This window comes from Camelina sativa, chromosome 11, assembly GCF_030686135.1.
Source record: "Camelina sativa cultivar CO46 ecotype springtype chromosome 11, ASM3068613v1".
Lineage (NCBI taxonomy): Eukaryota > Viridiplantae > Streptophyta > Magnoliopsida > Brassicales > Brassicaceae > Camelina > Camelina sativa.
In genome coordinates, this window is record NC_141890.1 from 28,894,443 (window position 1) to 28,915,857 (window position 21,415).

At 31.9% G+C, this 21,415-nt stretch overlaps 3 pseudogenes across 1 annotated transcript; 1 reads left to right on the forward strand and 2 right to left on the reverse strand.

Annotated features, from left to right (window-relative positions):
• Positions 1 to 9,668: 9,668 nt before the first annotated feature.
• On the reverse strand, positions 9,669 to 10,221 carry LOC109127352 (uncharacterized; annotated as a pseudogene).
• An 891-nt stretch (positions 10,222 to 11,112) lies between these two features.
• Positions 11,113 to 12,059, reverse strand: LOC104728365 (ubiquitin domain-containing protein 7SL RNA1-like; annotated as a pseudogene).
• Positions 12,060 to 16,490: 4,431 nt separating this feature from the next.
• Positions 16,491 to 19,569, forward strand: LOC104724300 (SNF1-related protein kinase catalytic subunit alpha KIN12-like; annotated as a pseudogene). Its single transcript, XR_015571366.1, has 9 exons — positions 16,491 to 16,693; positions 17,117 to 17,303; positions 17,401 to 17,583; positions 17,691 to 17,822; positions 17,931 to 18,116; positions 18,202 to 18,291; positions 18,336 to 18,488; positions 18,606 to 18,637; positions 19,404 to 19,569. The product of XR_015571366.1 is annotated as an SNF1-related protein kinase catalytic subunit alpha KIN12-like (transcript).
• The last annotated feature ends 1,846 nt before the right edge of the window (positions 19,570 to 21,415 follow it).

Below are 21,415 nucleotides of genomic sequence, written 5' to 3' on the forward strand. Positions count from 1 at the left end.
TCGACCAAATTAACATCACAAAACCGGGATTGAATCTTGAAATGAGATTTACATCAATGAACTACTTGTGATCTATTAAAAAAGAGTTAGAGGAATCAAGAAGTACATGGGTGCATTACTACTCTCTATCTTATCTGTCTACATATAAAAAAATCATACAAGCACACACGGTGATAATTAAGAACTGTTGCCGATCATGAAACTAAAATTACTACACCAGAATATCATACATGCTTAAAATATATCTTAAAAGAGTTCATGCTTTACTCAAATCATCCATAGCCAGCCTAAAATAAACATCTCCAGGTATACTTTGGACGACTAAACAGAGACCAACATTTATCATCTCCTAAATCATCCAAATCACAATTTTTTGTGCAGATTTAACAAAGAGGTGGTTTCTAGTTCTGTAAATCAGAATTCTAGGTCACAACTCCAACCCAGAACCAAAAGCTCGATTTTCAGACAAGCAAAATTAGCAAATATAGTAATATACAACTATAATCTCGAACTCGACCAATCGAAGTGCAAAGTAAAGTAGTAAACCTTACCTCTGATTGGATTCTCGACAACGCAGAGGGCGGAGGAGAAGGCACACATATCTTATTTAGGGTTTCCATCTTTGTGTTTTCAATTTAATCTCGAGGTTTCATATAAAGGGTGGCAAAAAATTGAAAGAGGGAGTCGAGTATCGAGGAAGAAACTGAAAGGACGATCGAATTGAATGGTAGAAGAACCCTAAATCCTCTTTCCCTCTTCATTAAAATATTCGGGTTTTCGGTTTACCCACTCGGGTACCGTATAAAACCCGAAACCGAACCGATACCCACGGTCAATACATATATGACCCAATAGGGTAAAATGGCATAATCCGAATCCGAAATTCTCGGGTTTTTCGGTTCGGTTCCGGTTCGGATTCTCAGATCCGGATTTTTTGCCCAGGGCTAAGCTAAAGCAGTGAAGCGTTAACCAACTAGAATTTGACACGTATGTATAATGGCGTGTATTGATGAACGTTGTTTACACGCAAAAGATTTATTTTCCTTTTTTAATTTTGGCCTTATTTTTAGTTTAAGGAAAAGTACTAGGTAATAATCCGTGCAACATGAAATTTTTGTTTGAGATATTACATTTGTAAATATATCTATTTAGTTTAACATATAGAATACAAACTTCTATTGGTTTGAATTCATTAAGTTTATAAAAATTTAAAATAGTAATCGTTTCACCATAAATTTTAGATTGACATGATGATGAATCTAGATCGAATGTGAACCGAATTAGTGAACGATTAGATTTCTATTAAAATCTTTAACTATCAAATCAGATAAAATTCGTAAAAAAAAACTGAAATTTCATGAACCGGATGATTTAAATAAAATTGTTAACCGGATCAAACCCGTCCGCTAAGCCATCCCGCAACAAATTTAAATATTTTGTGCTGCAAAATGTCTTTGTATTCGTCCCGCTTGAATTCGTGAGATCCGCGAATAATCCACATGCATTTCAATAAATCATTTTTAAGAATAACATATTTGTTTTCTTATTATTATTATTTTTGTAAAAAATACAATAACATGTAACTGTAAATAATAAATAAAAATGAGAGTAAATAGCTAAATATGTCTCCAGCTTTTTAGTGGTGACACATCAGCTTTTCAAAATAGTACTTTTCTATTAATATATAGAGATAATTGGAAAATACATATGTTTTACAAACATAATTAGAAAACTATTACGTTCACTATTTATAATTACAAGAAACCACGTTGACCACTATTTGGCTCTGTTTCACTCCCTTTTTTGTCATTCAATAGCATTCAAAATTACATTTCATGCCATTGAGCATTTTACAAATAATTTTCATAAAATAAAAGTTATTCTTTTCTTTATTTTTTTGTTTTCATCGTCTTCTCCGCTAAACCAAGCCAAAGATAATGATTTCTCTGATTCATTCATGATTACACAATTTGCCAAAATGGTAGATCACAAAAGTTTAATTGAGAAAGATTAAAGAATTAAAGAATCCTCCTTTAAATCCCAAATGATTAGCAAGCTTTGTTCTTCTTCTATCTCTTAGTCCATCACCTTCTCCAACAAACTAATTTTCATCTCCTGATCTTTTCTTCAATAATTCAATTTTTTTTTCAATCACTTTTCTTCCATTCCTCCTTGAAAATGACTGATACCAAGAGAAAAACCATGTTAAACATCGAATTTGGTTATAAATTTCTACGTTAATGATAGATTTATGAATTTTGGTTAAGTTTAAAGAAAAAACTATAAGCAAAAAAAAAATTACAACCATCGGCGGCAGCGTTAGGGTTTTGCTGGAAAGAAGAAGCCATGAGTGTAATTACAAATTTATCCACTAATTTAAACAAAATTTTAAATTAGCATCTAGTGTGGTTTGAATCCACAACAATGTAGTAAACTGAACCGCTTTAACCACTATGCTACTATAACTTTCAACAATTATTAGCAATTTTAATTTTATATAACCTATTTACACAGAAAATTAATGTATTTTGGACAATATTTTTTGCTCAATCCATACACTATTTTAAGTATATAGACATCTGTACTCTTAATAATGTGTACAGATGTATGTACACATTATCAAGTGTACAGATGTAATTTGTTTAATCCGTATATTATTTTAAGTGTACAGACATTTGTATTTTTAATAATGTGTACAGACATGTGTACTTTTAATAATGTGTACAGACATCTATACACTTAAAATAATATACGGATAATATAATATATTTAAAAATATTAAACAAAATTTATATTAAATTGTAAAGAAAAAAATATAGATTTTTCTGTATCTAAGAAATTTTCTAAAAAAAATTATACATGATTAAAAAGAAATAATATATATAGAAAGAGAAAGAAACATAAAAGCAAAATTATAGATCCTTCCTGGCCCACTTTCAACTTTTCTGCTTCCTTTCTTCTCTCCTCTTGCGTCTCTCTCTCCTCTTTCTTCCACTAAACCATGCATGGGGTTATTAAGTAATCTAACACACAACTCTCTGGCCCACTCAAATTTCTATCTCTATTACTTTCTTTCTTACATACTCTACTTTTCCAATTACAAATAGTGAACTACATTATTAAATAAGTTTCAAAAATGTACTAAAAATATAACATCCTAATATATAAGGGATATATTTTTGTGCTTTGAGTTGATAAACACGACTCTTGTGCCTGATGCAACCACTTTAAACGCCGTTTAGTTACCAACTTGTGTCGACACTCGACAACCACAAATTCTAACGAAGCCGACGTTGAGTTTTAACGATCGTTACGATTTTTGATTATTATTAATTTTATTTTATTTTTTAATATACAATGGAGCTGAAAAATTGACAATAATTGAAGCCTTATCTCGTCTTTTCTAAAACTTTGTGTTTTTTTTTGTTTTTTTGGTTTTTATTCTTTTTTATTATTTTCCTAAATGCAAGTGGGCTTTAAAAAAATCAGAGATGCTTTTGGAAAAATAACTTATTTATCCAAAACAAATTGTGAAATAATCCATTATTTACATCGGATATTGTATTTTTGCATCAAGTGGTTTGGTTTTGGTGTGACTCGGTTTAGTATTATTTATAATTCATATATCAATGGAGTTCATTTAAGCCTGGCCCATATACAACACTCGTGGGCTTCTTCAGCTAGTACAGTATGTATTATTCATCCATAGAGCTCTTGTGCTGCTATTACTAAACATGGATCCAACGATACACAAAGAATTGTTCTTGTGCTGCTTGCTAGTGTTTCTAAGTTGTGTTGTTTGCTGCAATTAGGGTTCGTTCTCTTCTTGTTCTGCATTTCTCTGTTTCAAGTGTATGATTGGATGAGTATTATTAGAAAACGAGCTTTAAATGTTTGAGAGAATTGAGAGACATCAAACTAGTACATTGTTCTCATGTCTTTTACACAATATATAACACATACAAAACTTATAAAAAGAGTAAACTAAATCTTCTCTCTCATTTTTTACCAACAACTAGACAAACGCTATCACTTGTCTTAATTAGTAATAGTACTACAGACTATATAGCTTAGTCTTACATGCCACTTGAACAACTAAGTACTAACCTAACATCTCCATTAGCTAAAGTAGACTGATTCCATCTAGTTAGACTGTCTTCTGATTTCCTTACTTGGTTTGAATACAAAATCGGCATTACTCAACAGTATATGTAAATTTCTCTTTATGTCCTGTTTAAGCTAATAACATCATTGAGAAATTTCATAAATGTCAAAAGAAAAGGTAATCATCAATAACAGCAAGTCTGAGTTCATATCTTTGAATATTTGCAGAAAGCTGTGGAATGGATAGGAAACTTTGAAAAAACCAAGAGAACTTGAAGAAATACTGAGAACTAAAAGCAAATTAAAGAGGAGTCTACACAGCGTTAAACCTCGGATAGGATAAAATCCACATAACCTTTTCTTGTTGCTGAATGTATCATACACAAATTGTCTAAAGAACATTTTCTCTGAATCTAAAGAAGTGTGAGTTAAGAGGCACGAGTAACAGACCTATTGCATGGTAACACGTCGTGGAAACATCCAAACTACATCGGCTGGACCAGTAAAACCGTTCGACGCGAATGACTCATCTTCGTTCATCACTTTCTGCTCTCTCTCAAAGTAGTATCCTTGTTGAGGCAGATTTACGTCACCCCTCCTTTGACTTTCAGCCAACACGTTTCTCAGTATCTTCACGTGATCCGTCAAGTTCACATCCACCTCAATTCTATTCTTCGCACCTTTACACTCATCAGAAGATGGCAACACAAATACTTTAATCTTCTTCTTCGGGACGAAGTTAAAATACGCTGCGGGAGATTGCTTCGTTTGTGGCAGTTGAACCCTTACAGTCGAATCTTGAGAACTGTTGATGATATGCTTTGTTGAATATGACTGTGGAGATTGCTTGGTTTGATGAAGCACTTGATTCTTGTTGCTTCTCTCAAACGTCACATGTGAATCTTGAATCTTACTGGTCTGTTGGGCAACATCTCTGGGAACCATCAGAATTGTATCCGCGTCTTTTACACCGTTCCACTCGTATGACAGATCTTCGTTCAATACTCTCTTTTTGTGCGTAAAGAAATACCCATCATCTTTAGGCAGTTTTTGTATATCACTACTTCTCTGAACAATCTCCTCTCTCAGTTTTTTCACGGCATCCGTAGGGTTCACATTCGCCACGATATCAGGTTTACACTCACCAGGATAGAGCGACACAAATACTACCATCCTCTTCCTCACCTTCACAGGCGAATTTTGAATCTTAGTTATCTCTTTGACTGAGTTTGATTGTAGAGATTGCTTCGTTGGAGGCACTTGACCATTGTTGTTGTTGTTGTTGCTGTTCTTGCTCACATACGAATCTTGAATGTTAACGGTCTCGTTGACTGAGTTTGACAGTTCAGATTGCTTAGTTTGATGAAGCATTTGATTCTTGTTGATCTCTTGAGATGTCTCAGACCGATAACTGTAAATCTTTTTGATCTCTTCGGATGTCAAAGGCCAACCTTGCCTCTCAAAGTACTCTTCAACTGGAATCCACGGTGCTGCTGGAGATGGCTCGGTTTGCGGCATTTGACTGTCGTCGCCGTTGTGATTAGGGTTCTTGTCAGAAGATACGTCGAGTTGGAGAAGAGAATCGTGAACGATTCCGCATTGTTTGACGTTAAGATCCTCTCGAAGAATAACAATGCCGTCGACGATAAGGGTTTGTCTCGAAACTGGGAAACCTTGAGACTTCTCGATCTTCTGTTTGACCTCTAACAATGTATCCTTGGTATCCACTTCAATCTCGAACGATGAGCCACTAAGAACATTATGAACGAGAAACTTCATAACTGTGTCAATGGTGTTTCAAGATCAATGGCGACTGGTGAAGATTGAAAAAGAGAGTCAAGAGAGAGAGAAAGTGATTGTTTTGTAAAGAAAGTTTCATCATACAGTATTTTGGTTTTTATATCATCTTCATTCACGTATCATATTTCAAGAATTTTGGCTTGGCCCATATTAGCCTTCTTGGTGACGTGTTCCTTTAAGTCAATGAAGCCTCACCGAAGAATCTAAACCGTAGATAGCCGTTCTTACTAAATTGATCCAACGGTACTAAATGTAGCATAATGTACTTCTGTAACTTTAAGTAATACTCTAGCTAGTAGATGCACAGGATTTCGAGTTTTTAATATAACTCTCTTCCAGTGGAGACGAGCTTAATGAGTGGTGACACTGACACATGTCATCATATGATAGGAGCTATTAGTCTAAAAATAATAAAGCAATAAAAGCTTAGATGAGTATTAGTTTAGTTGCGTAATCTTTTGTTGTTTGGTGCAGCGATAATCGATGGCTTATTGCAACTACAGAAAACTTTAGAGGAATGTACTTCTTGTCTAAGGAGAGAGGAGCTGGTACTGTGAAGCTCTTAAAGCATAAGAACACTGGCAAGATTCGGAAGGTTCCCATTCGACATTTACAATAACAAAGAATTTTTGCTTGAGTTTTTTTTTTTTATGATGTTTCCATGATTTTATTCCTCTTTCCTAGGCCGTTTGCAACCTGATTGCTCCGTTTGCGGCACTCGATCGTTGTTGTGATTAGGATTATTGTCATAAGAAAGATCGAGCTGGAGACAAGAATCGTGAGCGATCTTGCACTGTTCGACATTAAGATCCTCTCGAAGAATAACTATGCCGTCGACGATAAGGGTTTGTTTCGAAACAGGAATACTCTGAGACTCCTCTATCTTCTGTTTGTTATCTACTTCAATCTCGAAAGATGAGCCACTCAGAATCTCGACGAGAAACTTCATATTTGTATTGATAAAAAGCTGATCGATGAGAAAACAATAAAAAGAAGATAAATAAGTGATTGCTTTGTAAAGAAAATTTATGTAGGATATGATTTTCTATAATTTAATTAAGGAAACTTATCAAATAATGGACCTGATGAGAAGGAAATACATTTATTAATTTTTGGGGTTTTTTTTCAGTCCTCTTGATCGTTTTTAATATCACTTTATCATTGGAGATGAGACTAATCGGGATTTGGGGAGAGTGAGAGATGTGAAGGGAGGAGAAGAGAAATGAAGTCTATATATGAAGAGGAAGTAGGATGGAGTTTGTGTCATAGAAGATTTAGGTTAAATGATACTTTGAAGAGTGGTCATCGTTTGGTCAAAAGTATATTGACCAGTTGTTGATTAGTAATATATTAATTAATCTAAAAAAAAATATTTGACTAGGTGCAATGATACAGAGTGGTCTATATGGTAAGTAAATATTGACCACTGTCAAATAATTTTTTCATAAATGTTTTGTCAAACATTTGAGTTCGTCAACAATTAGAGAATCTTTTACCATTTTAAAACAGTTATATATGTGGTCAGTAACTGATCAGTTCATTAGACCACTTTGCGTCGAATATTTTGGTCATAACTCATAAGTTTCTTTGACTAATTTTCAACTAAATTTTGAATTGGTTAAAAAAAATCAGTGAAAGTTTTGACTATTTCGTTGAGAAAAGAATTAGTCACATATTTTTGTTATGGTACAGCTGCATGAAATATTTAGCTATGAAATTCTAAAATTAATTCATTTTTCAAACTAACCTACATATAAATAATACTCCATATCAGTTCTAAATTTTTTAGCAGTTTATCTTCTTTAAACTTCTTTGATTTTTTCCCCCTCTTGATGATGTAATTGAAATGTAACTTGTTGTTGAAGTTTTCTATTAGGGTTGTTTTGTTTTTCTATTTTAAGGTTGTTCTGCCTCGTTTTATCGATTAAAATTTATCTTAATAGTGAGATTCATTAGATCAGAAGTTTCTCGTTCAATCTGAGGGGATCGAGATTGAACTTTGGAACAAAACACTGTTGTATTTTTGATATATCATGGTTTTTAGGTGTTTTTAGCCATGATATAAGTCTTATTTATAGAATTTTTTGGTATTTTTAGAGTCTTTTGAGTCTTTATAGGATTTAGCATGGATATGAGCATAATTGAGCTAAATAGGAGGATTTGAAGCACATTCAAGCATTAAGGCTAAGCTGTGAAGTTGGGAGACAAGTTCAGAGACTTGCATCGGTCGATGCAAGTGATGGTGTCGATCGATGCATCATCCAGCAGAAGAATCAGAAGTTTTCGCACAAGTTTTGAAGATTTACAAAGTTGCCTTAAAATCTTCCATATTTGCATCATTAGTCCCTAGACGTTTATAGGAATATAAATAGGATTTTTGGATCATTGTTTTAGACCTAAGTTATTTTCAAGTTTTATTTTCTACCACCTTTTGAGAGAAAAACCTTGAGAGCTTTGTGGGAGAAACAAAAACTCAGCCCTGTTGAGAGAAACTTTTCTAAACTCCTTCGTTCTTCTCTTTTGAATTTAATGATATCTATTTTATCCATGGTTTTTGTTTCATTAATCATGTCTGAGTAGATCTTTTGTTAGGTTCAGGGTGTTTCATAGGGTTTTTATGATTTATTAGATCTGTTATTTTTAGGATTCTTTATCTTTCTAGATATTCATCTTAGGTTGTTCTTCATATTAATTCTTGATTGATCACCTAGAATTAATACCTAGGAAAATAAATTGATATGAGAATATAATTGATTTTCCTGATAAAACCTTTTGATGAGCAAAATTACTTCCTACAAAGAGATTTGATTTAGTGATTTTGTGAACAATCTAAACTTGTTTTTAAAGCTGATTTATTACCTAGAATTTTGCAAAGAGATTTGGATTTTCTGGTTTTAAATTTAGATAATATTTGCAGTGAGAACTGATTTATTTTACAGAAGAGTTTAGAGTTCTAGATCTGATCTTGAATCCTAATTTATTGATTGATTTAATATTTCATAAATTCCTGAGAAATTCCCTAGGCCTAGCTTTTTAATTCCCTGAGTTTACAACACCTTTAAATTCTGTTTTTGCATTGTTTTTTATTTAATAATTTGATTTAGCATAATCAAAAGATTAATAAGTCTCTGTGGATTCAACCCCTAGAATATTACAACTGCAAAGCTCTACTGATTGAGATTATAATTATAGCATATCAATTTTCGTAAACACAACCATCGTGATTGAGATTCTGCTTCGGCTCTACTGTATCTTGAGTTAGTAATTTTGTAAACTCTTTTCGATATTTCATAGATTGTGATTTTAAACTTCTAATAACCTTCTCAAGTCACACTGATTGATTTGTTTGATATGATCTGTGCCTTCCGTGAAAAGTATGATTTTATATACAATCCGATCGAAAATATATCTTTCTGGAGAATGCAGAGAAACTTAAAGCTAAGACCTAAGAGGTTGATCGCTGATAACCACGCAAGAGGTAATTCAATAACAAAAAGTTCCAACTCAAAGTTATTTATCGGTAATTACATGTCTTCTGCAGAAAGCTGTGAAACCCAAAACAAACTTTGAACAAAGCAAAAAACTTCAAGAAAGACTAAAAGCTATCATCTGAGACTGCTGAGAGTTAAACCTTCAATACAGTAACGTTTTCGTTCTATGTTGCTAGAGACTGGCCTCTCTTTGAATCCAAAAAGTTGTGACCTAATTGAGCCACGGGTCGGGAACGATCTCAACTATCATCTTCATGTTTTTTTTGCTCACCTTCAGAGGCGAATCTTCAGTTTAACTGAGTTTGACGGTGGAGATTGCTCGGTTTGAAGTTCTTGATGAACCGTCACAGTCGAATCTTGATGACCGTTGATGATGATCTGTTTCACTGCGTCTGACGGTGGAGATTGATCGTTTTTGCTCACCGACGAATCTTGAACGTATATTTCATCGGTCTTCACAGGGAATAAAAGTCGAATATTCAAGACAGCCTCGGTTGTCAAAGGCAAATCCTCACCCACCGTATATGAGATCACCGATTGGGTTTGACGGTATTGGAGATTGCTCTGATTGAAGAACTGGATCGTTGGGGTTATAAGGGTAAGGAGAGAGACGAAGACGATAACTCGAGAGTTGTGTAGAATCTTGCACTTTCCAATATATATAAAGATGGTCTTCAAGAACGTTGCCTTAGAAGACAAAGGTTTGTATCAGAACAGGGATATGTTGATACTTCTCCATCTTCTTTTTGACCTCCGACACTGTGTCCCAGTAACCCAATTCAATGCCGAAATTTTTACCACACTGAGTTTCGAAGAACACATCCATAGTTGAATCAATGGTGTTTCAATATCAATGAGAGATACTAATGAACAAGAGAGTGAAGAGAGGGAGAACGAGAAATATCCTAACTTTAAAAGTCAGGGAAAAGCCTCATCAAAGAATCTTAACCGTCGATACTTTCTTTTTACTAAAATGATCCGACGATTGTTAGTAAGCATTATTTTGTTTACAATTCAACTCCAAATAGGATTGTTGAAACGCAGCGTTTTTAGAGAAACATTTGGATCCGACCCATTAGCCCGATAAGTTGACCCGGATCTGTTCTACCGTCTTTTTTGCATCCTTCCCAATTCCCCCATGCGATATCTAATGAAAGCAAATGCTTCTTATGTCGTCGGTTAGGATTTTTTTTTTTTTTTTTCTTTTGTTGTGAATTAAATGTAACCTATTATTCAAGTTTCCAATTTTATTGTGTTGTTCTGCCTCGTTAGATGTATCTTGTTATTGAAGTTTCCTTGTTTTATCAATTTGGAAAATAAAAAGAAGAGAAATTACGAACACACCATTATCGTTAGGGTTCTGCTTCGGTTAGATTTTGTTTTCTTTCTCAAGTCATGTACTCATATGTCCATTGAAGTTTTAGTAAAGTGGTAAAAGTTATGGTTTTTGAGTATTATCAATGATGTTACAGAAAAAACTTTTTATATTAACAAGTGACTTTTATTTATTAAAGAAAAACCTAAACGTTAGATAAAATCTAAAATAATCAATAGTTATCTAAACTAACTTTTAAATAAAAAAATAAATATATTGACGATAATAATGAAAGATTTCCAAAGATCTACGGTGCATTAACCTCTCATCTTCGGAGGCTTCCAAGAGAATATTGTGTTGAAGCACTTGATCATTGTTACCGTTGCTCTCAATCTTTTTTTTTTTTTTTGGTTAAAAATCGTTGCTCTCAATCTTCACTCTCGTCAAAACTCTTTTGTTGCCTCTTACCATCACATGCGAATCTTGAACCTTATTGATCCCTTGGGTTGTGTTTGTCTGATAACTATAAATCTTTCTGATCTCATCGGTTGTCAAAGGCCAACCTTCCCCCTCAAAGTGCTCTTCAACTGAAATCCACGGTTCTGGAGGTTTCTCGATTTGGGGTATTTGATTGTCGCCGTTGTCATTAGGGTTCTCGTCAGAAGACACGTCGAGTTGGAGAAGAGAATCGTGGACGATCTGGCATTGTTGGACGTTGAGATCCTCTCGAAGAATAACAACGCCGTCGACGATAAGGGTTTGTTTTGAAACTGGGATACCTTGAGACTTCTCGATCTTCTGTTTTATCCTTGTAATCCACTTCAATCTCGAACGTTGAGCCACTCAGAATCTCGACGAGAAACTTCAGAATGGTTTAGTCTTGGACCTTCCATAAGTTTGAGGATTTAGCCTGAGTTATCAAAAAAAAAAACTTCATAATGGTTTTTGTAAAGAAAATTTAGATTGAATTTGGCCTTCTAAAAGGAGGCCTTCAAATATATATTTTCAAAATATACTACTAGACAAAATAAAGTAAAAAGACCTTCAAAAATAAGAACAATATATACTTTATAGAAATTTTGAGATGAGAAAAGTAAATTTGTTCGTATTTGTAAATTAACTATAAGAACATGTTTAGTAGGACTCTCTCACCCTTCAAAAAATTAAGAAAATACTAAATATAATATTATCATTGCACATGCTCTAATGATTAATAATCCTATTTAATAGAGATCGATTGCCAACGGAAATATTTTTACTAGTTCTAAATATTTTTGGATTATTATTCGTCTTAGAAACAATTATTTTGGCAATATCAGCAAGTCATGCCTTACTTCCACACTAGACATGACTAAAATCAAACCATAACTTATTTGAACCATAATCGGACCGTTTTCATAATTAAAGGCTTGATTGGTTAACGTGATCGCAATAATCCAATTTGATTAACTTGAATTTTGTTTGTTTGTTGTTAGTAACATGGTTAACGTCAAAAGTATTTAAAGGAAAACCTTCTTAATATTGAATCATATTTATAATTAACGTCTGAATTTTGTTTGTTTCATTAACTTTAATATACATGGCTTTTCGTTTTTAAAAAAAAAGTTCAAGTATAATAAGATATCTCAATTAACAACAAAATTATATGAGAAACAAAGCTTTTTATTTTTTTTTTCAAAACCAAAAGGTCCAAAACCTTATATTAAATTCTATGGTAATCTTATAATTATCTAAACTAACTAAATATGTTGGGAGATAATAATCTATATTATTAATTGGGAAGCCCTTAGGGATAAAAAAAATAATAAAAACTAGAATTCCATATAATGCCCCTACTATAAAGGGTGTATCCAAACAGATTTAAAGACAGTAAAGTGGGTTTTACTTGGACCCGAAAACGATTACTATTTTAGTAGACGTGAATTAGTAAAAACAAAGAAATAAAAAGATTATAAAAAAACACATAAGAAGTAACACAGGGACTAACCTGCTTATCCTCAAACAAAGGGACTAATCATACTGTGTATTTTTAACATATTTAACGATATCAAATTGAAATCCATATATCCAAATTAACATATCTAGAACTGGATTTAATTTTTTCGTAGTTGAGATTTTAGTAGATTTTGACACTATGGATATCCTATTTTTGGAAATAATCAGAACATATCCCTGGTCAAATCTTAGATCTTTGATAATAATCTTAAATCTTAGATGTGCAAAAATTTTCGAAGATTCTGTTTTAGTGAATGATAAAATCAATGAAATAAATCAAAGAAAAAAATATTTGTAAAGAGACGGAAAAAAAGGAGAATGAGATAACTAATAATAAAAATATAAGCGGTGCCACGACACTCTTTATAAAACATTTTTTTAAGTTCATTAACAAAACTATCTGGATATTTCTTTCTTTAAAACTTCAATTATGTTTCATTTTCGTAGACAGTTGCTATTACTATGTTTTTATGTTCAAACGTAATTCCAATGGATATTAATATTATTTAGGTTTGCATATTTTTGTTTTACTCATCAAAGATATTTAATAACTTTTTTTGTTTTGATTTAATGATTACAAAACAATTATATTAATTTATTTTATAATAGGATTCTTTTAATTATTTATATTAATATACATTTACACACATACCCCACCATACACATTTCATTCACATTTAATTACATTTTAAAACATATTACTGCAACAAAACAAATCCAATTTTTCCATTTTTTTATGATCCGATTGTCGACAAAACAACATCATACTACTTCCAATATTATTCCGTACATTTTATTCCGAAAAGTTACGTTTATTCAAAATGATAGTTTTTGTCAAACTAATAATGTATATTTAATGATTTAAGATTAAGTTGTTATTGCAAGAACAACATATTAGCTATTTTGTTTTAACGTGTAGATTTATGATTTATTACAAACTATGAGAACTGTTATATAGGCGATTTTACCATAAGAATTCTTTCTGATTCCTATTAGATTCAGCACAAACAACCTTTCTTACTCATAAATACTAACGACACTTCCTTCTCCATGCTCATTAGAGAGTATAGACACTTTCACGTTAAAGGGTAAACGTAATATCTAGGCAACACATCCGTGAACAAGTTCTCTGAATATAAATATATGATCGATACAGTTTCATTTAAATAAGTTTCTATGGTCATTTATTTTATGAGACAATGCATAAATTTGACGATGACTAAGGTTATATATCTTACTAGATTTATAACCCGCGCGTTGCGAGAGACTATAATTTTTTTATTATCAATACAAATGTTAAATACGATTATAATTATTTAATATAAAAATATATTTCTATAGATGTCAAATTTATTTTATTAATTGATATATAACTTTTTTTTTTTTTGACAACAAAATACAAGATTGACTCAAATGAACCAATTGGTGGGAAAAACGTTTACATAGGTAGTTTGTTGCGACTCTACTCTATCACGACGCGCCAGCTTGTCTGCCATACCATTCTGTGAATGGGGAATCAAGACTAAAGAAAATGACAGTAATTCTTCCTTATCTACCTAAATCTCATCTAAATATGTCTTGAAAGCGGGCCACTCGAGAGGCGAAGACACCATCTTCACCAGGTCAGAACAGTCCGTGAAAAAACAACATTCTCATTATCCGCTCCAATCATACACCTCATTGCCCTAATTAGAGCTTCCACTTCTGCATGGAATTGATATATAACTTATCTATTTCTTTTAACAATTTTTCACAATTAATTCTTTCTTTATTTTCCGGTATACATTCGTCATCTCTTGCATATACTTCCTTTGTACATTCTACTATCTCACTTAATATATTGATTATGAAGACATATCATAACTATTTTTCATCTTCCAATACTCTTTTTCTTTATCGGATGAGTGGTCATTACTTACTAACGTAGACGTAAAACAATTTAGAGAATATACCTACCATTTGTCGCAAAGTTTCTTTAACAATGTTATATACTACACGTAAATTGTGCTTCCTAGTAATGAAACTCATAATTGGACATTTTTTCTATAAACATAAAATATTACATTTTATCTTAACTGTTTGACGAAAGAAAATTTATGTTCACATATATAATTTTTTTACTTTAAAATATTTATAGTCTACTATGGTCTATATAATATTCTTTTATTTTGATTCTCCTAAATCTACAAACTCATAAGATTACTCTAACTTTTAAATATGTGTATTTATCAAAACATAGATTTTTTTTAAAAAGTTTAATTAAAATTATACAATCTGCCACTACTATGTAATTGTTTTTATTACAATTAGCTTTTTCAAATTCCTTCTTAGTATTTTTCACTATATTTTTTTTGGTATGTGTGATGTTCAGAATAGGTTTTCTTTAATATATTTTATTTCAATTAACCTTCTACATTTTTCTTAAATATATATTATTTTAATTTTTGAGCACTTGATTGATATTTTCTCCTTTTTTTGTTATATATATATATATTTGTTTATTTAATCTCTATTCATATTTTACTTTGATATTTTTTTTACTGTATTTTTTTCATTTTGTTTGGTTTATATTTTAGTTTAAATTATTATTTAAAATGATTGTTTTTAATAATAATAAAATATTACACAAATGAGTGAATTAATTGATGCATTAACTTTAGATTTTATGTTCTTTGATGATGTGAATTAATTTATTAAAATGGAAAATAAAAATTGATGAGATGGAGGAAGGAGAAGAGAGAAAAGCCAATTATATATATATAAATTATTTCGATTTATTACTATATTTTGCTAAATTTTCTTATTCAATTTAATTGGGATTAGTATTTTGAGGGTTATAAAGAAGCTTATGTGTTTGCTATCTCCGTAATTGATTTAAGATTTTTTTTCAAGTTTTCTTAATGAGTTCATAAAAGAAAATATTTATCAATTTCTTTTTTAAATATTTATCAAATAAATTTATAAAATTTAAGATGTCTCTAAGGTAATGTACATTATTTTCTGTATAAAATAGGTTGTCATATTTTTTCCTTCTTTTCTAAAAGTAAGATTTTTTTTTTCATTATAAACTTAGAATCATAATAATTTAGCTAATTAATATAATTCAAACTAATTTTTTTTTAAAAATATCTGAACAAACATTATATAGACATATTAGTGTTGTTTATAGTCTGTCAACCGAAATACAAATTGTATAGTCAGTCAAACGAAACGACCCACTACATTAATTGCAATTTTGTTTTTATAGAAAAATGTATATGGTATTGAGTAAAAAAGATTCTATTAACCATATATTGTACTAATATAATTAATATTTTATTATTATATTTAGGCATTTTATACTTTTAAGGTGAAACAGAAATTAATATTTTTGGCGTGGAGTGTGGAAATTAATTTACTGGTTAATTGTGATTACATGAAAAAAGTGTGAATTTTTATTTTTCGGTCAACAGTGTGACTCAGCAAAGCAAGAAGAAAACAAAACAACCAAGTTAATATATATGTGTTCATGGACAAAGCTATTCTTTGCTTATCTTATTTTCATCTTTTCTCTAGAGGCACAATTTTTTTCTTGTAAGTGTTCATATTTGCTTATCACTGATTTCAGTTTAATCAGTGAAACTACCTATAGCACACACTAATTAATATGATTCTGATTTGGGAAATTCACGATTCTGTTAGTTTTTCTAGTTAGCTTCACTATATTGGTTTACTCTAGATTGTTCATTATAACCGTGATATACGACTTAACAAGTGTGACTTTTTTTTTTATACTGCAGATTTCCTAACTACAGTGAAATGGAGGGGTCATCCAAGAAATCTACCAGTAAGAAGGCAATGGTTTTACCAAATTATAGAGTTGGTAAAACTATCGGACATGGGTCTTTTGCGAAAGTTAAATTAGCAGTGCATTTAGCTACTGGACACCGTGTTGCTATCAAAATCTTGAATCGTCTTAAGCTTAAAGACAGGGAGGTAGACGTGAAAGGTATATATTCAATGATTTTATGCTCTTGATAATTTTTTTTTTGAATGGATTGTTGCTAATAATTTTCATATTAAATCTTGAAAAGCTGACACAAAAGATTTATGTTGAATTTGTTATATATACTTCTTTTCTTCTATCACTCCTACTCGATATATAGATTCCAAAGCGGAGATATTACTTAGTAATACCGATTATCGCCATGACTAAATTGTTTTTTAGTACAACAAAAAGAAATGTTTCTTTGTCTTTTGGATTAAGTTAGGGAAAGGGATGATATATAGATATATATCCCAAAGCGGAAATACTATTTATTAATATCGATCATTCCCATAAATTATTATTATTAAGGGGTAAAATGTATTATTATGGTTGATAATATTATTATTAATTATCTCTAATTTTCTTTTGTTTTCTCTTTTGTAGTGCACAGGGAGATCAGAATACTCCGATTGTTGAAGCATCCCAACATCATCCGTCAGTATGAAGTAATAGAGACGCCTGATTACATATACGTTGTAATGGAATATGTGAAATCTGGCGAGCTGTTTGACTTTATTACAGAGAACGGTAGATTACCAGAAGACCAAGCTCTCGACATCTCTTTCAACAGGTTTGATAATATTCTCTCCTTTTCAAATTAAACAGTTTGTAATTAAGACATCATATATATAATTTTATTTGATTGGTAACATATATACTGTATTCAGATCATATCTGGTGTAGAACATTGTCATCACAACAGAGTCGTCCACCGAGATCTAAAGCCAGAGAATGTGCTTATGGATACAGACTGCAACATTAAGATTGTTGATTTTGGACTAAGCAATATCATGGAAGATGGCAACGTTTTAAAGACAAACTGTGGGAGCCCTAACTATGCTGCTCCTGAGGTATATTATATTAATTTGGAAAAAAAAGTTCAACATATTAATCGTTCTTGTACTTCATTAACTTATAAGTGTCAGTCAATTAATCATATCCCAAAATTGTTATACAGGTTATTAAAGGAACACCATATTCTGGACCAGGAGTAGATGTATGGAGCTCTGGAGTGATACTATATGCTCTCTTATGCGGTTCTCTTCCATTCAACGAAGTAAAGATTCAGGTTCTATTCGATAAAATAAAGGTATTAATAGACAATTAGCTTGTTCATAAATATAAAATCATCTGTTTATACATGCTTTGTATAGTCTAGATAATTATGTTTTTTTTTGTGTGTGTGTGTGTGTTTTAGAGAGGATCATATGATATCCCAGATCATTTATCACCTCTTGCTAGAGATTTGATAGCAAAGATACTTATGGTTGATCCGCTGACGAGAATCACCATTCCTGAGATTCGTCAGCATCCTTGGTTCAACAAGAATCTTCCTCCTTGTCTTGCTAATCCTCCATTAGCTACAACAGAACAAGCTAACAAGGTTAGAACATTTATCATGTAGTTAACATGATATAACATCATTTATAAGAATTTATTGAAAATTTCGTATTGATGATTATTTCCAGATTGAGGAGGAGATAGTCCAGAAAGTGGTCGACATAGGATTTGATAGAAACCAAGTTCTTGCGTCTCTTGTCGATAAAGTCAAAAATGAGGTAATGAGTGTTTTGATATGATAATAACATTTATACTCTGATAGTGTCAAGAAAAACCAAGTTCTTGCGTCAGTATGAAGTTTCATTTTGACATTGTTTTTTATTCTACAGTTGCATACCATCTAATACTGGACAACCAAAACCAAAAGAGTGTGCCTAAAGACCAAAAGCCTAAATCCAAGTTTAAGGAGATATCGGTACTTACTCTCTTTCTCTACAAACATAAATTGATTCTATTACGTACACAACACAGCTGCATATATAGATAAATGCAAATCTAATGTCATCATTTTTTTTTTCTTGTTTTGGTATAGCTATACGAAGAACTTGCTAGACAGCGCAAGAGGTGATGGATCTCAATTTATCCCCCTTGATCTATGGCGTCGCCGGCGTGCTCTAATTAAAGCTCAAATATCATCAATGCTTTGTAATTAGATGATTCTTGCTTCGTATAATGTATTTGCTATTTTGGGACAAGTTTATCTATTTTTGTAGATGAATCTTGCTTCAGTGGTTTTTTTTTTATCATCAAAAGTAAAAAAAGAAGAAGTTAATTTGTATTGTCTATTTGGATCAATTTTGCAAAATGCAGTTACCGTCAAACAATATTTTTCCCGATTTACAGCCCCGAATTTCAAAACAAATTCCATGACTCGCAAGTAGTATGAAGTGTTTATATATATAGAACTTTTTCAAGCTTAGAGATTAGTTTAAATTAAAATATGGTAGTGTAGTGTATAAGAGAATTTGCTTCTATCACACACATCTTATTTCAAACGAGTCACTGATTTTTTAAAATGTTTAGTGAAAGAAGCAAATAAGAAGACTTTAACAGATTGTCTCTAAGTCTCAAACTTCAAACCAAAAGACCAATATTTCTCGTTTTCTATTTTCTACTGATTCCGATTGAGGTCTGCTTTGTAAATTGTGATCTTGTTTTATCTGATATATAGAGTATGTTGTTGTCAAAGAAAGAGAGGTTCTGTGTATGTGCCATCGATGTAGCAAGCAAGATCGTAGCCGTCAACTAGAGAATGAACCTGGAGACTCCATTGTCATGTGTAGTTTGTGGAGGTTAGTTTCTTGATGTTCGTCATGTTGATGTTGAGAAGGGCTGGGTCGTCAGTCGTGTCTACGGTTTCAGCGTTTGCAGCCATGGTGAGAAGAGAAGATGAGATGAGAATGAAGATATCTGAAGGACACGATAGAGAAGAGGAGAGATCTAAAGAAGAGAACAGAGGAGGCGACGCTGTCAGGGAAAAAGAATTTTTTTTGTAAGAGTATCGATTAAGCTTTGATACCATGTAACTATGTAAGCTATGTATTTCTCATATATTGCAGAGGCTGGTTATACATTCATATATATACATTCTAGAGAGGGAGACTCTAGGTTAAGCTACATATAGAATGAGATACAAACAAGAGATGATGAGAGCAGGAGTTCATTTTGGACATGGTACGAAGCTTACATATAGAATGAGATACAAACAAGGTACGAAGATATTGAGGTAATGAAATCATGATATGTATCCTAAACATTTGGCAATCTAGACGTTAGTGCTCGAAGGAATTTACTTGATATATATATATATATAGTTGCAAGCCATGCAGGTCTTACGTTTATCTTGTCTATCAAGTGATGGTTATTTCCGAGGTCGGAAGATGATCGGTGCTGTTAGAACGCATAGCCAATGAGCCATATGCTCCTTACAATGCACAAATTTTGTGACATTTGGAATCACAGGAACCTGGAGGATGATGAGTTGAGTAACATTAATTTAATTAAGTTAAATATATGGATGTTGCATGGACGAGAAGACGATCGGTTATATGGTTGTGATTTTCGCAACATGGACGTTGCGTTAGGAAGTACACAAAGGAAGAGCCTTAGAAGTAGGTATCTTAGAAGTGGCAATAAGCATATTCTAGGAAAAGGTCTAGCTCATCAAAGAAACATGTGTCTTCTTGAGCAGTGAGATTCGAACTTGCAATTTATTCTAGGATAAAGCAAGTAGAGTTGTGTAGACATTGCAAAGACTTGATCTAGGAGAGCTCTTAAAGAAATGAGTGTGTGTATCACCTCTGGCTCCATGTCTGGAAATTTGCTTAAAGAAATGAGTTGTGTTGACATTGCAAAGACTTGATCTAGGAGAGCTTTTAAAGACAAAAATTCCCACCAACGTGTTTATCCAGTGGTCGAAGATAAACAAATCTACAACAGATCTGAAGCTCACACACAATAAAGCAATTATGGCATTAAGGAACAAATTAGCAGTTAACAAGATCTTAATGTAGAAAAGCCACATATGTAATTTCAATATAGTATATGTTATAGCATGATCTAATTCAAAAAGTATTCGAATCTATGCATTTCAATTTATAAATCCAACGTCTCTCTATTCCTTGTATAAATCTGATTTGAAATGTTTCCCCCAAAAGGAATGATGTGTTGCTTCTTTCACAAGTAACAGACGTACTCAAAACAACTTATAGGATTTGGCCCATCTATAGCAACCACCCGGTTCGTTAACCCCAACCCGACCAGAAACGACAATAGACCACACATTTAAGTTTGTTTCGAAATTGGCGTTTTGAGTCTTTGACACATGTTTTATTGTACGTTACAAATCGTTTTAAATGATTAAAAGTGTGAAAAAACTACTAATTAATCCGTTACGTTAACTCTATCATTGGAAATGTTGATTAGAGCAAAACTCCATTGACTAAAAATATGATGACGTTTTCTTACATACTGTCAGTATGTCATTTAGTTGGTGTTTTGACTCAAAAACACCTAAGTAACGTCAACAAAATAAAAATCCCAAAAGTAGGAAAAATGGTAACGTGCGTTTTTTTAGATCTTTGTGAATCGTACGTTAATTCTTCTTTCTTTTAATATACTTAAAAAAAAAACTAGCATGTATTTTGTGAATGGTAACGTTCGTTAATTCTTGTTTTTTATTTTAGATACAACTAAATTTAAAGTTTTAAACTTTGATGAAAATAAAAATGATTCTTTGACAGTTTGACCAAATAAAAAAGAAAAATTTAATGGGGTTATATATTTCATAATGGGCTTACTTGTATCAATAATAAAGGCCCAATGTTATTTACGAGCCGGTCT